The following is an 11,184-nucleotide window of genomic DNA, read 5'->3' as shown; positions in this document are numbered from 1 at the left end:
GGAGAGTTGTTAGAAGCAATTTATACTCTCATTGTCAGTCGATTTGTGAATATCATTATTTAACGTGCCGCATCACTATAAAAAAGAATGGAATTTATCGGTATACACGTCGTATTCTCTTATCTGGAATTAACATTCATTTTTCTGTTCAACAAGTGGTTAATCGATTAAGAAATGATAAGTAGTTAAATCAATAATCGTCTCGCGGTTTTGCTCTATGGACGATCTTAGATACTTTTAATATATCTACTCTGATTCATGTTTCATTCGTTCAAATTTATTAGTGAAAAAAATGTATAAATTTGTTTATTTACAATATAATTTAAACAATAAATGTAATATCGAGTGCTAGAAAATAAACTTGATTTTGTGCATACGAGCCACACATATCTAATACACTTATCTCTCTCTCTTTTCAAAACCAATAACGGATATACATCTTATTTCAAGAACAAAAAGATGTGATTAAGAAAACAGATGCAGAACATATGCATCACTAATAATGTTGAGTAACACTATTGTTATCCAAAGTAAAATAAATCGCCTATAATAATAAAAAGATGTAGGATTTTTCCAGTTAATCCATTCAACTAACGACTATGTTTAACTTGGTAGTATTTTTAGTCTAAAACACACATGCATATACATTGCTCTTTTTTCATCTCTATAAAATCTCTGTTAAAATAAACTGGTATATAATTATTTTAATAGCAAGCGTGCGAAAACTTATGAGACCCAACACTGAGGAGTTTATTAAAATAGACGAACACATTTGTGTATCCATGTGTATATCTATGCATGACGTGAAAAGTATCAAATAAAACAATGCAAATGGTGTCATGGTACTTGCAGTATTCTGTTACGTTAACGACAAGTTTACTGTAAGGTGTGTGCGACTGATAATCAGATCCACGGCCGTGCGCGATGACGAAATGATATAAACTATAGATGCGCTTTGTTTTAACGTCCTTTTAACGAGTTTAACGTTATAGCGCGAATGCTGCGGAAGTGCTGATTTCTTTAATAGGAACAGGTGAGCTTAGCACGCTAGCTTTTACGTAAATCATTTGCTGTTCGATATGACTTGCGTCATAAAGGAAAAGCAAATTACGAAATGAAAAACTTTTACATCTTTTGCTTCTCTCAAAGAACTTGAGACAATTGTACGGTGAGATTTAAAAGTAATTAAATTGAAAATAATTTAAAGACTTGTTATTTTTTATTTAATTATAATGCATATATATTTATGCATATATATCACACACATATATCGAATATAAATATATCATTTTCCGATAAATTACTTAGAAATTATATTACTTAGAAATAGACAAAAATATATTTGTTAAATTTGCATAAAAAGCATGCAATTTAATTTCCAAATGCTTAGGTTTAATAATGATTTTGTATTCTAAAGTGAGTTAGGAATTTTCGAACAATTTTTTTCGTGTAAATAGAAACAAATTGATTGCGCTCGTCAGCTGTCGGAAGAAGATATTACGTGGATACATGACATAAATCTGTCATGCAAATAATGAAGAGTACAATGGCTGTCGGCATGCAATTGATTCATGCTACTTAATTATTTATGTAATTAATGAATGGAGTTTGTGAAGTGTGTTGCTCAAAATTAAAAATATGATAATGATAAATATAATCAGAAATAATTGGACGAGATTCTGTGATAAGTTCAGCAAAAACAATATATAATGTACACATGATGTTGAAAAAAAGGCAACAAATATTTATTGTTTATATCTTATATATTTATAAGAATATATATTATATATTTATAATATATTTATAAAATTTTGCGTTTTTTAATTAAGTAAGATTGCAATTTAATTAGCAACATTTACTCTCGATTATACAAGTAATGTCAACATTGGAGAAGTCAATTTAAAAATTTTATTATAAAACCGACAATATACGCTTTTGTGCAAATTTTCCTTATCTTAAAAGAAGTATATTTTAATTTTAAAGTTAAACTAATATATGATGCAAGCCATTAGAGTCATTCGTTAGTTACCAGGTAAAAAATGGAAAAATTTAACGGTAGCACAATATTCCTTTATGTAAATATATACATATATATATGCATACACACACACACACATGTGTATGTGTATATATATATGTATATATTTAATAAATATTTATTAAATTTTAAAAAATTACTTAATCGCAAAATTATCTAATCGTGATTTTAATTAATCTTTTTATATTAATCTGTCTTTGTTAATAACACATTTTATCGTAAAAATAAATAAATTATTAAATAAATATGCATATTTAAAATTCTTATGGAAGCTAACACACACGTTAGTGCAAGTTTCATTAGATATCAGAAGAATTTGAAGAATCATAACACGATGTTATTGTTTGTCGATGATAATTCAATCTAAAGTTTTGCCGTGATAGATCAGGGCCAAGGAAAACATGCCGCAGATTTTCTCCTTCTAACAAGAGATTAAATTCGTCATATCTTATGTATATCAACAAAGTTGGCAGAAATTTTTATCCAATAAACAAGAGCATTATTTACCGATGTTTCGCAAAAGTGCGAATTTATCGAAAAAAGAAATAAAAATAAAAATTCTCTCTCTCTAATAAAGATGAAAGATCTAGACATATCAGACTTTTATAAAAGCTAGCAACGAGCATGCAAATTTAATACAAATTATTTTGATAACGAAATTATTTTAAACTTTTCGCATGCTGCTTTTTCGTAAAATTAATTTTTAATACTTTATCCATATATCATTCTCAGATCCTCGCTTTTCTTATTTCTGTATTCCAAATATCGATATCTGTAATCACCTCCGCTAATTGAATTACATTTTGCTTAACTGCGCTTATATGTTCATGCATATAATTACATCGTAGAATTTCGATGCTTATATCGATTGTGTGCCGTTTAATTATCGTATTTATCATCTTACAGTGTTGTCAGATACGATGACGTATGCTCAAATACTTTACCGGATTGAACTGATTCGATAAAATGTTACTGGCTAAAACCATGTCGATTCTGGTCGGGTAAATCCCTTACTGCTGCCTCGACTGATCTTAATTCTATTCATGTATTTTCAGATATTAATCTTAATGCACTAGCCGGCACGACGGTCAATTTCATCATCATACGGTTTCTAATAATTTAATTTAATTGCGCGTAAATGACGCCTAGTGCAATTGTGAGTATATTATACATGTAATTTCCGCGTATTGTAAGAACGCATCAAGTATTATTGTCGTCTTATTATTTTTGTAAGAAAGAAAAAAATATATAAAATACGACGTAGTAAAATAATTGTCCTGCAAGGCTAGCAAAGCTTATTAAAAAAATGCAATTAAATACGCACTTTAAAACTTTTCTATAAGTGCTGGAAAATTGTTGATAATATCGTATAAAAAAAACGAAAAAATGACTATGGAAATATTACACTGGCGAAATAATATGCATAATGAAGATAATATTTAGAACTTAAGAAACGCGCAGAAAGAGAGAGAGAGACACAAGACAGGGGGTGTGCAAGGCATCTTAAAAATATCTCAAATTGGATATGAGATCAGCGTCTTTTCAAGAACAGTTGTAATTACTTGGAAGACCAGTTAATGGAGTTTGAGGAGCATTTCATTTCGCATATTTCATGCGGGTAATGTAATTCCGAAAATACAATTACACGTGTACGGAGGGGTTGAGCTGTGTCAAAGGGAATGAGAAGAATCTGACAAATGGCCAATACTTAAAATTCCAGTACGCAGCTGGCGCGATACAAATATTGGCTGGCGAATAGATGGAAGCTATACATCTCGAAGATATATGATTCATCACGACGTTCCAAAATACAAATGCTTCAAAACCGCGGTCGCGTGGCGAGAATTTGACTTACGTTCGCCGAAAGATACCACGATGATTCACGAGATGTCCATCGAATCTCGGGAGCATTCGGTAAATTCTGTCACTCAAGGATCTTGTTATGAAATATAGATTTTCTGAAGCTTGGATTTATTTTAAACTTATATACATCACGGATGATATATATTTATACCGGGCCTGCCTAATCTTGTTGCCATCAATCGCGACGTGATTCTTAGCTTAAGAATGTGCAGTGAAGTGTTTCACTCCTGTTTTGTATAATTTGTATGAAGCGGTCTTTTGTTATTTAAACAAGGCTAAAACTTTTCAATGCTGCAGCAACAGACAAATATGTGAAAGATTCAATGAGACTAACTCTTATGCATTATTCATTCAATTTTCAACTTTTAACGAATAAGGTGCAAGCGCAGCCATTATATTAATTGGAAAAGAATGTGAAAACATTTTTATAAATTTTAAGAAAATAAATTGTACGGTGCAATATCAGTACTTTGTTTCCGCTGTAATAAGTTCCCGGTTTTTGAACTTGTAAAAGAAAAGGGAAAAAGAAAAAGGGAATGCAGTGGTCGATCGATGTATCGATCTGTCGATCGTAAAAGTCGATCACACTTTAATAAAGGTTGGGCAGGCTTGACTGATACGAAAAGATTTTGGAACTTGAAATATAAGTCGAGAATGATGCAACTAATTCATCTATCATCATCCGTTGAAATTCTTCGCGTCAAAAATGTTGCGAAGCAAACTTTGTAGAAAAGAAATATTATCGCTATTTTCTCCCTCTCTCTTAACTAATTCATCAACCGATTATATCTCTAGCTTTAATAGAATCTTCTAATTCTTCAGTGAAATTTGATCCAAAATTAAAGCATTAAAACATTCTCTGGCTATGTTTTGAGTGACTACACAAATTTCGTGTTAAACTATAAATCCAAAATTTTTCTAAATTTCTGTGTAATTTGTCGTTCATCGCGCAATTGCGGGGGAAAATCGCATAAGATGCTGCTCAAAATCATTTGAGAATTTAAAGTACAAGCGTGCTCTGAGTAGACACGTGATCTACCGGGAAGGCCAGTTATAGCTCGCGTGGCATCGGAAATGCGCGGAAATCCGAATTAACGACACAGTTGCGAAATCGCGTCACACTCCGTTTGTTTCCGTGTGTGTATGTGTATTGAGATCAAAGATTTTTCACCGTGATTAATTGCGCAATAACTATAATTTATATGATAAAATATTACAAGAGTATCAGTTTAACAAGTCATCATCTTATGAGAAAAAATATAAATACAAAAGTGGTTGTAAGATATAAATCAAATGTTAAAAATCAATAGGCAGAAAAAAACCACAGCGCAAAGGTAACAGTACGCAAAAAGCAAAAAATAATGACAACTAATAATGTCACAATCAAAATTATATTAAAGGAAGAACAAACGTTTCGATCCGATTCTGGACCATTTTCAATGTCTCGCAAATTACAATAAAATAAGTATCAAACAAAAAAATCGCACAAAAGGTGATGTCAAAATCAAGAAAGAGCAGATGATCATATCAATGTGTTACAAAAAAGCGGGAAACGCAGAAATCGCAAAAAGAGTGGTAACATTATAAACCGCACGCAATATTATAAATTTACAAATAAAATTCGAAAATAAATCTCGTAATAACGACGGAATGACAAGCCGCTCACCTATGTTATAGAAGCGCAGAGAACGTGGTTGCAAAAAAGGTAAGCAGGCAATCACGTGAAGGAAGCGTGTCCAATGAATCTCCTGCGTGATGTAGAGGAAAGGCCCAAATATGTGGCTCCAAATGTTAAATGGTAAAATCGAAAGTCCAGAAAAGAATAGCAATAATAAATACCCTATGTTATAGAAGCGCAGAGAACATGGTTGCAAAAAAAGGTAAGCAGGCAATCATGTGAAGGAAGCGTGTGGAGTTAACATAGACATGTCGTCGAAGTCAGTTCGCTCTTTTCGAGCTCCTGTATCTTTGCATTTTTCCGACTTTCCTATATATTATTTTCTACCGTTTAGGGTATTTATTATTGCTATTCTTTTCTGGACTTTCGATTTTACCATTTAACATTTGGAGCCACATATTTGGGCCTTTCCTCTACATCATCGCAGGAGGTTCATTGCACACGCTTCCTTCACGTGATTGCCTGCTTTTGGCACCTTTTTTTGCAATCACGTTTTCTGCGCTTCTATAACATAGGTAAGCGGCATGTCATTCCGTCGTTATTGCGAGATTTATTTTCGAATTTTATTTGTAAATTTATATTATTGCGTGCGGTTTATACCGTTACCACTCTTTTTGCGATTTCTGCGTTTCCCGCTTTTTTGTAACACATTGATATGATCTGTTCTTTTTTGATTTTGACATCATCTTTTGTGCGATTTTTTTGTTTGATACTTATTTTATTGTAATTTGCGAGACATTGAAAATGATCCAGAACCGGATCAGAAACGTTTGTCCTTCCTTTAATATAATTTTGATTGTGACATTATTAGTTGTCATTATTTTTTGCTTTTTGCGTACTGTTACCTTTGCGCTGTGGTTTTTTCTGCCTATTGATTTTTATCATCATCTTATGTAGGAAAAATTTCTTAATTTTTAAAGAACAGAATGACTCTATTAACAGATTTACTTCCACTTGCAAAACGTTTGTTAATTATGCTAATTATGTTAAAATTGCTAATATTTGTGTACGTATATTAGTAAAATTCACAAATAGTTTCCATGTCTGTGTAAAATCAAATATGATGAAAAAAATACGAGAATGTTGCATCAATTATATAAAATTTGAAATAATTATGGCATTGTGGCAATTATTAATTCTTTTACACGTACAATTCTGTTAAAAAATATGAGTGTTAAAATATTAGCAAAATTTCTGATTACATCTCAAGGAAAAACACATAATTGAACAAAATTTGTTCACATATCGATCCTACCTCGTGCACTATATTGCCATAATTACGTCGCCTTAATCCAAGCTAAATTGCCTACCCCGCAATTACTAAGTCGATAAGCTGCAAAGCCAACGGGAGAATAAATGAAAATGTAATTAATAATAAAACATTTAAACTATCTGAAGCGATTGAAAAGTTTCGCGGCCAATATGACGATTCAATTATTGCAACAGTATTTTATCGATAATTAGCAAAAAATTATACGTAAAGTATCGCGTTGCACAAGATTGCATGCATATTAAAAATCTGTATTTATAGAAAACATTTCCTATGTATTGTGATTTGCGAGCAGGAAGTCGATGATATAATGAATTCTTGCCTTATCTTTTGTATCGTTGTCACAGCAAGCATGCAGCTCATTCGCTTTACATTACATCACATCTGTAACAATTAACAGCGTTACGTCGTTTCCATGCAATTTGAATTTACCCTTATTTGTGTTGAAGATTATTTTCTTGCGATAATGAAATCATAATCCATTACTATAACAAACGCGATTCTGTGAATAAAAAGTTGATTATTTTACGTAAATTTTAATTACTTCCCGTTCACACAATTTTTCTTAAACATTACTAGCTTTTGTCGCAACGAAAACACGAAACAATAGAAATAATTCTGACGTGTATTCTAAAAAAGTCAAAATTTTACTTTCAGTCTCTCATCTTAATATTGTGAGAAATAATATTTCACAAGATTGTATAGAAGCTATTGTGCAATTATCTTTTTTTTGCATCTTTTTGTACACTTTGATATATCAATCGTGATATGAAAATTTGCAATTATAATTAATGATACATTAAATTAGGGAAATCCCTATCGAAAGGTTAAAAAATTATTATTAAAATTATATTGTTGCATTGCATTAAAAGAATTTGCTTTCAAAAAAGCGAATCTCGTTTATACAGTGTGTATAATTTATACAAAAACTAAAAATATTTATATTTCCTTGAAAACGTCACATATGCACGCATACACATTAACTTTCAATTTGTAAAAGCATAAAGTATTGCTATATGACATGATTGCAATTGGACAGGAAGTGCGAGTAAACGTTCACGAATCTCTTCAAGTTTGTGGCGTACATATGGCCGAGATATACTTATATTTTATACGTTCTCGAGGGGATTCTAAATAAAGCAGGCGGAATTCATCAGGTCAGTTCCTTCGTTCACGGTCTACCAGATAGTAACGTTCCTCATTTACAATAATGTATGAATACTTATGCCCATATAACATACATTCTCTTAAATAACAAGTATTGTACGAAACAAATAAGGCATTTTCTACAATGTAGACTTAGCTAGACATATAATAAAAAAAGAGAAAAACATGGACATTTACGGGCAGTATTTTAATTCTCGCTTGGTAGAAGAAATGCATTTGACATTTAACGCTATTGTTCGTTATATGTTGAAATAAACCTAACATTTTATGTGGGTGTGTATGTGTGTGTGTGTGTATGGGTGTGTCTGCATGATATATATGCGACAATTTTATACATTTTTCAAGAAATTCTAAATAAATAAATATAATATGTAAACAACATTTATCGAATTTTTATAAAATAATATAATACAATAATTAATATACATTAATTAATTAGGAAAAATTATTAATTAATATACATTAAGAGGATTAATTAATATGCTTTATAATTATAGTATTGAGAGGTAGCTCTCTCTCTCAATATTATAATTATAGCTCTGGTACACACTAGTATTATTTTTCAATATTATCCTGGAAATTAAAACACCATTTATAGAGTATAATTTCTAAATGTAAGACTGCTAATCAATATATTTAATTGAAGGCATATGAAGGAGATGAGTAGCAACCGTAAAATAAAATTCAATTAAACGTATAAGTATTAATTAATTCCGGTCGAATAACGAATCGATTATATATGTATCTGGTTTAATCATATTCAATGACTGGTTCAATACTGTTTGACGAAATAATGAATTATATAATGACATTCTCTCTTGCTATATACATACATATATCTCTCTTCATTAGTTTTTGTGTTGATTTGCCTCGTTTCTCGAGGGTAATTATTTATCGCTCATGCAATCGACATGTCATGTATTATTCCAAATGGCGTGCCTGATATTTCTCTGAATGTAACGCGTCTCTCGAGGTTGCAACTCATTAACTAAAATGCGTAGATAATGCGTAGATAAACGAAGATAATGCAGCCTATTAGCACTCAATTTGTCATGCTGCTAATATTAGCAATTTTGCTACTATACATATAGTCTAATTCCAATGACGTAGAACATATTAGGAAAGAATCGTTCGTCTTTTTTTTTTGAAATCTTGTGTCTTTTTTTATTTTTATATTCCGTCGAAAATAAATGTGTGTGATAATAAAATAAAAAATAAATAAAAGTGTCAGAATTTATTCATGCACATATGTTAATATCATATTTTTCTTTAAGAAAAAATGTAGAACACAACTAAAATTTTTTCTCTCTGGTCTCTGTTTACCAGAAATATATGTACTCTGCAATAGCACATGACGAACATTCTTTCAAACTGATAAGTCAAAGCTCTCTGTGTCAATCCCTCGACTTTTATTACGCTAATAGATGTTTTCTTGATTTCGGCAAATGACTTTATTATCCCACTACAATACTATTGACGATGGTTTAACTTAAATGTCGTCAGCTTCGTCGTTACCGGCTTTAATACTCGGATTTGTTTCTTTGTCGCAAATATCGATTGTTATCTCACGAATGTCGAGTCCATTCCTTACCTTTATGGGGAACCATCATGGAAAATAACATACGAAATCTGGCTTTATCTTAATTTGCTTTAAAAGCTCATTTATAAAATAAATAAAATGATATATAGAGATATTAATCTCTAGATTTAGGATTTGTTTCTTTGTCGCAAATATCGATTGTTATCTCACGAATACCGAGTCCATTCCTTACCTTTATGGGGAACCATCATGGAAAATAACATACGAAATCTGGCTTTATCTTAATTTGCTTCAAAAGCTCATTTATAAAATAAATAAAATGATATATAGAGATATTAATCTCTAGATTTAAAGTCCCTACAACGATTTGACAACACTTTGCGTGATCCACGTGTGAACAACTTGCCTGCGATTTCGTCTTAAATGAAATCATAACTATACAATCCACCTAGACATTATCCTGAATTCGCGTATGATTGAGCGGAAATTGGATCCACTGCGTTCTCTAAAGCGCTTATCATCGTTGACCTCGAGCACGTGTATTAATCTAAATTATTATATCTCGAGGAAAATCCGTAATAAACCGTGAGAAGGTAGCAAGACAGTTCCGAGGAGGAGGTACACGTGCTCGAGGTACGGACTCGTGTGAAAAATCGATTGACACACCTACGGTTAAATAACAAAAGGGGTAATCTTTTCAATGAGGCCAAGTGCCATTCCGCCCCTTGCTTAGCTCTTCACCATGGTTGGTGGATGGATATTGCGATCGATTCCACGAACTTCTGTAATTGATGTCCCCAATAGGCAATAAATATTCGTGCTTTTATCGTTGCTGTCTGAAATTCTGTGAAACGATAACGCGACGTTAATTTACTATAGGCTCTTCTTTTTCTCGAAGGACCATATTGACTCTCATATGGACGTGAAATATGCCTAATTAAAATTTTATACAACTGCAATTCATATTCTCAGATAGAAAGGTCGCAATCGCAACATCTCATCTATTTTTTTATTATATTATCTTTATCGATTGTAAATATTTTTACGCTTCACAAAATATGAGAATCCTATACTTATCTATTATATCTAATATATACTTTTTTCTTATCGAAAGATAATATTCTACTTCAGAAAATTCGAAGAAAAAATACGAGAAGAAGCCAATTTAACTCAAACAAAATAAGTAAAAGAATGCTCGTAATTCATTCGAAACTGTCATACCAGACAATGCAGAGGAAAAAAAATAATTTGTCAAAGAGCTGCTACAACTACGGACGCATAGTCATCGGTCAGGTGATCGATTTTGTATTCTGGTTCCGAGAAATTTTCATATGCGACTGGAAAAATCGAGCCTTGACACATAAGTCTTCGTTTCTTATTTTCTGTAAACAATGCTGACATAGGCGCGAACAAGCCCGGACATCTCGAGATACAACAGCCACGATCCAGTTAAAGCCAGTCGGATCCAGCCGATCTGGTAGACCACCTGGAATGTCACACGGTTTCGAATTCTAAAGCATCTCATCCTCGCTTATACGAAATACCAAGGATAACGGACTAAATACGCTTGAAATAAAGAAATAAAGAAAAATTTTAATCTCGAAAAACAATATAAAGAAAAATGCAAA

Source organism: Camponotus vicinus, unplaced genomic scaffold (genome assembly GCF_025532165.1).
Source record: "Camponotus vicinus isolate PSW18456_S1 unplaced genomic scaffold, iyCamVici1.0 SCAF_4, whole genome shotgun sequence".
NCBI classification, from domain to species: domain Eukaryota; kingdom Metazoa; phylum Arthropoda; class Insecta; order Hymenoptera; family Formicidae; genus Camponotus; species Camponotus vicinus.
Note: the sequence above shows the minus strand (reverse complement) of the source record.